The sequence below is a fragment of the Parasteatoda tepidariorum genome, chromosome 5 (assembly GCF_982258835.1).
Source record: "Parasteatoda tepidariorum strain Cologne lab strain chromosome 5, Ptep-v5.0, whole genome shotgun sequence".
Classification (NCBI taxonomy): Eukaryota; Metazoa; Arthropoda; class Arachnida; order Araneae; family Theridiidae; genus Parasteatoda; species Parasteatoda tepidariorum.
This window is the reverse complement of record NC_141759.1, coordinates 107,301,814-107,309,024: the sequence shown is the minus strand read 5'-3', so window position 1 is coordinate 107,309,024 and position 7,211 is coordinate 107,301,814.

The following is a 7,211-nucleotide window of genomic DNA, read 5'->3' as shown; positions in this document are numbered from 1 at the left end:
TGTGAACACGCCTACTTCGATGGATGGTCCACATTGAACAGTTGACTTCCTACATGTGACTGCAACAGCGCTGTTGCTATTCGGTCTCGATCACACACAACGTATTCACTCGACTGCTAAAGGCAACACAATAGCGACCGTGAACAGTTCTCACGGTCAGCACTCAGAAGTACGGTGATTTTAATATAGCTCTCCCGGCTACTCACAAAACAGTAAAGAATCAACGTATCCATTGATCGAATTCTATGACACAGCTATAATTCTGGTGGGGGAGTACTGTCTAAAAAATTACAATTATATAAAACATGGAAGGGGTACCTTTTCATAGATGGAGGTTGACGATATCTATTCCCCCACATCTTTCTTAAGGGGTTACAGTACCTTTGCAACAATTTTTTAAAATAAAGGTACAATCATTCATTTTGAGGATGCTTTACATGCTCATTTAAGTTATAATCAATAATTTATCTTCAAAAAATGATTAAACTGCTTAATTTTTTTTTAATTTTAAAAAAAGTTGAAAAAATTCTAAATTTTTAAATTCCTAAGGCTTTTTTATTTTAACATTTTTTAAAAAGAAGTTTTCTTCATAGTGCTTGCAATATTCATCTTAACAATTTTGTGCATTCATTTGTTGATATATCAATTAGAATATTTTTTATAGATTATTTTGTAAAAATGTAGAAAAAAAAGGGTAAAAATTCCTGTTAGGTATATATAACATGCCGTAAAAGTTGTAATACCTCATAAAATGCTTATTCCATGCACAGTTTAAATCAGTGTATTATACTCAAGATAAAAAAGTTTACTTCAAAGCTTTATCTTAAATAGAAAAAATTCCTTCGGGATTTAATTAAGATTAAGACACAAAATTATCATCTATGCGAAAAAGCACTTTAAAGTCAGCCTGCTGAGCAAGTTTCTATATTAGAACAATTTAAAATCACTCATTACTTTTTTAAAAATGCAGATAGAGAGATGAATTTTTTTGTGTGCGTTTGAAATAGTTTGAAGTTTTATTATAAGCAATAAAAAAAGTTTTGGTATTTTTGTCATTTTTTGGGTACTGTGACCCAACATTCTGGGATTTTATAATTTTCTGGCAGTAATATTGTAATTTAAAATATAAAATGCAATTTTATACAGCGTTATAATAATACCAGAGAGGCAATTCAAATGATTTCGTTTTAAGATAACTTTTACAAAATTGAGATAAGGGTGCCGTTTTCAGTATCGCCCGGGGCGTCTTCCGCCGGTACTGGATACGTGCAAGTGACGTAGCGTGGGTATCTCGATCCTGATTAGTTGTTGAAACATGGCATTTGTTACGTTAGCAACTGTTCTTTCCATTCCATTTCGAGTAAGCCAAGCCCACCAAGTTTCAACTCTCTTCAGTGTCCTTTCGCAAAGATTTCAATTCTTTCACTACATATTTCTTACTTAACACAAAGACAGGCATGAAGCCATGTAGTACATCAACAAACTAATAATGCATCGAAATTGCCAGGTACACATATCAAAAACGTATCACGGTTACAATAAAATAGATAGAAAAATAATAAATTTAAGTCAAGTAAAATACTTAAAGGAGAAAGAATTATAATTCAACAAATTCGAAGTGCGAAGTGGCGTTAATTATTATTCACGTTAATTAACATTCTAACTATTGTAGAGAAACTTAGCTCATCTTTTACACTCCATTTTGCTTATAAGTGATGAGCTGGAGCAGCGATGGCTCAGGGGATGGAGCATTCGGCTTCCAATGAAACCAGTTGAAATAATAATTTACATATGTTTGCTTCTTTCAGCATAAATAAGATTCAGATCAAGAAAAATCCAAATCATTATACTTGATAGTAAAAACTTCATTGGCTTCGAAAAATATGAAGCACATAAAAGCGCATAATGGCGTAATGGAGAAAAAAAAGTGATTTGAAACAGAAACGTAAAATTGCCAACGAGACATAAATAAAAGTGGAAAATGAAACTGGAAAAACCACAGTAACCCAAGAGTAAAATAGAAAATAAAAACAGAACTAGAAAAACCGCAGTAGCCGAGAAAAGCAAATCAGGGCAAAATGCATTTCCACGTGCCATGGAGCAAAAGTCTCCATGAAATATTCCCGGGTAACAAGATGAGCTGATGGGGCAGGGGTGGTTAGAATTTTGACATTATCAAGACTAAATTTATTCCCAAGATGCAAAGAATGGGTAGCAATTGATCGTCCCTGAGAAGATACTTATCTACCGTGTTCCTTTAGTCTAAATTTTAAGAACCGTCTGGTTTGTACAATATAGCTAAGGTTGCAGCCGTGATGGCTCAGGGGACAGAGCGTTCGCCTTCCAATGAGGTGAACCTGGTTCGAATTCCAGCGACGGCTGGTCGATACGAATTCTGCATCTGGCTCGCACTGACTGAAGTGCTGTATGTGAAATATCCTCAGTGCTAGACGGATCATGGGTTAGAGTCCCCTTGCCGTCATGGGAGATTTTCGTGGTCTTCCTCTCCACATAACGCAAGTGCGGGCTAGTTCCATCAAAAATTCCTGCACGAAAATAAGTTTTTTCCAACAATTGATCGAGGAGTTTCCTTGTCTTCTGGATTGGGTTCAAAATGACAAAGCTACTGAGTTGAACATTGGTTGTCGTAAACCCAAAATTGGGCCGGCTGTTCAGCGACAGTTATAATTTATAACCGTCTTTAATTTAATTTATTATAACTTATAAAAAATAAGATAAAATATAGTCAAGGTGGCACTAGCATGAATTCTCTTTCACTCTCGGCTACCACGGTTTCTCAAGTTTTTTGTCACTTTTATTCTCCATTTTTCGTTAGCAACGAAACACTTGTTTATTTCAAATCACTTTAGTTTTTTATTCAATAAATGCTTTATTAAAATTTCTTGACTAAATTACGAATGAATTTTTTGATGATTAAAAAATAAACATCGTATATTATAATTTAAAAAATTATTAGTTATCGGTTACTAGCGAAAAAAATTGTATTAAAATTTTATGCTACGCACGCGTAAGTTAAGTTCCTCGTGAGTTAACCACAATTATTTTTTTTTAATAATAATTCATTTTAAATTTTTTTTTTTTTGGGCTTCTACCAACTAAAAACAGTTGAAACTTTAAATTTTTCTTACCTGCCAACAAGGGAAATGAAATAATGATGATTATTGGAAATAATATAAGCACTTGCATATAGTGAAGTAAAAAATCTGTATATAAAATCTTAATTTAAAGAAGATTTTTTTAAACCTTACTACGACGTTTACGACTACAAATGTTCAACTCCTTAGCCTTGTCATTTTGAACACAATCCAGAAGACAAGGGAACTGATGGATCAAGTATTGGGAGAAATTTGTCTTCTGAGGACTTTTTGATGGAACTAACCCATATTTGCGTTACGTGGAGAGGAAGACCACGAAAACTTCCTACGGTTAGCCTGGCGGTAAAGGGACTCTAACCCAATTGATTCGTCAACCACTGAGGATATATTTCATGCCAGCACTGTGGTTGGCGCAAACCGGATGTGGATTCGAACCCGGTTCACTTCATTGGAGGGCGAACGCTGTATCCCCATAGCGGTGCCTTCTATGGTGAAATAACTAGAGCTCATACTTTGGATGATTTAATGGCTGCCAGATAGATGATTAATAAAATTCAACACATATCGCTGCTTGAAATGAATTAAAATCAGAGTGGGAACTAGATGGTGAAAAAATTTGGTGACACTAATTCAGGCTTGGAGGAGAGGAATATTTAAAGACAGTTGTGTTGTGCATTAGGTTTGGTTACCATTCAAGTTTCTATGTTGGACAAGATAATTTTGAAAGGTGAAAACTAATTTAATTTAAAGGCTACAAATGACAAAAGCATGGGTGGCTTCAATCAAGCTTGTACTAAATGCCCTGGAAAAAGCCACGCTCGTGTCATTTTTAAGGATCACAACTGGAAATTTTATTTATTTGTAAAGATTGCTTCTAGCACTAAGAAATAGGAAGGAGCCTATACTTGCCAGATGTGAATGAAGGAAAAGTGATTTGAAACAGAAATCATATTTGCCAATGAAAAATAGCAAATAAAGGTAAAAAATAACTAGAAAAACTGCAGTGGTCGAGAGAGGCAAATCCGGATAAATGCATTTACCACCTTGTATGAAGAGGTGGTGAGGAACTCATGTCATTAACAAGGATATATGCATTTTTATACGAGTTAGGCAAGTTTCTGTGAGCTGATGTGACAGGGGTGGAAAGAATCGTGGCATAATTGAATGTTTTTTCTCATCTGACGAGTCTTGAGAATGTGTGCCTATTTTTGAGGGCTCAAAACACGTAGACTTTCAGTAATATTTTCTTTTTTTTAAGCAAATTAAACTTTATATCATATTCTACCACTTCAGTTTACAGGGTGGCCACTCCCCAAACAAAACCAAATTCCCCCGAGATTTCCAAATTCAAATGTAAAAATGCTTTCATTTTAATGAGGCTTGAGTAGAAAAGTAGTTTAGTAAGTGTAAAATCATTTGAATTCACACACACACACCTTATATAGAATTAATGATGATGATACTGAACAAAATTGAATAAATAAGCAAGTTATTTATGTTTAGACTAAATATCAAATGTATAAAAATAATAACTCTTAATTAAATTACTCATTAAGAGTTCAAGATAATTATAAAAATGTTAATACTTATCTAGTTTCTTTAAAAAAAAAGTTTTAACAAACATTTTTAATAGGAACTAAAAATAACACAATTATTGATTAAAATCGTATTGACGACAGGAAAAATAAATGATCGTAGTATAAATAGTTAAGATAAGCTTGGTTATCTAAAATAGTTTTATTGCCAATTAAATTGATTTTCCCTAAGAATTCTAAGTTTTCTAGTTGTATTTTCAAATTCCTGGAGAATTCCAGTTTCTTCCTGTTTCCAAACAGTGACTATGCATTTAATTGTCTTTAGTGAATATCGTCTGACTCTTTAATTAATATATACTTCACGAATGTTGTATCAGAGAAAATATATTATGAAACTGAATTTTAAAAGTGTAGAAATCTTCACAGAAGTCTGAAAAAATATTTATCTAAAAACTGCAATGACAAAAGTCATCAAATGAGTATAAAAAACTGTGGTCATGCCAGTTAGTAGGATTATAACTGTTGAATTTTTTCGTTCAATCAAGAATCCCATTTACTCCACTATAAAACCAGGGTTGCCACTCAAATCTGTGAAAAAATTCCCAGTATATATAATAAACAATATATTAAGAGAAAATAGACAATCGCTGTGCTCTTGTGTGAGCTATATTGGGCTAGCTATACTAGTTTCAATAAAGTGCTGGAAAAACTTAAGAGAAATAAGGAACAGCTCAATATACTTAAAACAAATAACGCTGAAGAAAATGAAATAGTTTAGTATAGCTAAAATATCCACTTGGAGTGGTTACCACTTTTTAAAAGACAAAAATATGACACAAAATTCCCTGCATGTAAAGAAAAACTCAAAATTCCCTGCATTTTAACTGTTACTTTAGGTGATTTTTAAATTCCCTGTATTTTTCAGGTTTTCCCTGTGGAGTGGCAACATTGAAGATTTTAAAAAGACAAAGCCATGAGACACAAAATAATTCAGTTACAAACTGAGGCACAGAAACGTACTGTTTCTCCTCTCGATGGCGTCGAGCATTTATTTTTTACTATTAAATATTTTAATCGAGATTGCGATAGATTTCGTTATAATTCTTTTTCTTTCAAAATATGCCACATAATTGCTTTAAAACATGAATATGTCAGAAATCAAAAGAAAGAAGATTTTAATGTAACACTGCTGATTCGTAGACTTCAGAGTCAATAGAAAACATCTTTTGAGGAAAAGTTGTTCGTTTACACACCGTAGCACTGAAAGCAAATACCATTTAAACCCTTTATCAAATTTTTTTTCTCGACTCATCGGGAAGTTTAAAACTGGGTGGATGGCTGTGCTCCAACACAAACTACTAAATTTTACAGACAATGAAAAAAAAAAAACATATCAGGTTTATTATGCTATATTTTATTTTTAATATTGACATTATAATGAATAAATACAACATTTAAGCTTTAACAAATAATGATTTTAAAACACCAATTGACCTTTAATTTCAGAACATGAATTCCTTAATCATCAGTCATTCATTAAATGACTGCTATTTTTTGCTAACACCTATTTTTTCCAATGAACAATTGGATTGAATTTAACAAATAGCTAATTTATACTACATTATGTAGTCATCATAATACAACAGGAAGAAGATAGCTGCCAAATCAAAAAAAAAAAAATATATGTGTGTGTGGTTTTCTTCAATTGAAATGATCCCATAAATGAATAAAGACTAGTTTATAATTTGTATTTTTCAATTCCTACTTTCAGTTCACAATCTCCCTATATCTTGTTCAAATTTTCAATCGTTCATAAAATACTTTTTTTTTTATCCATTCAACTTCAAACACATTTTTTCTTAAACTTGTTAATAGATGACACTTGATGTTAATAGTTTTTTTTTTCAAATATAAATTCATTTATTAATTTCAGTTATTCATTCAATTCAGTTATTCATTAATTTCAGTTCATTAATTTCAGAAAAAACTAATTATTTAACAAAAAGCAGCTAAAATAATATTTTTTAAAAAAAAAACTGCAATGAATAATAGTTATAAAAGTACAGGTTTCAATTACAAAATATGTGTTGTTTTAATAATGACTGCATACATTCTGAAATGTTTGCTAAATTCTCAAAGAATATTTGAGTGGTTAAAGAATTTCATTATTTTAACCCCTCCTCAAATTTTTATTTTTATGGTTTTGAAAAAGCAGCGCCTGTTAGCCTTTCGGATGAGCACTTCAATTGCGATTTGAAAAAGAATCACCTTAATCCCCAAAAAGTTAGTAAAACTACTTAGAATTAACTAAAAAACGATTGGGGAAAAAAACATAAATTTTGTGGAAATTGGAAGAAATATGTGCGATTATGTGATCATGTATTAAAAAAAAATTCAAAATATGTATTTCCGACAATTTCCACAAAATTTATGTTTTTTCCCCCCAATCGTTTTTTAGCTAATTCTAACTAGTTTTTCAAATTCCGACATTTTCAATACGGTATTATTATGACTCACGAATTGCACTAAGCTCATAACAAATCATTTTTACTTCCGTAAA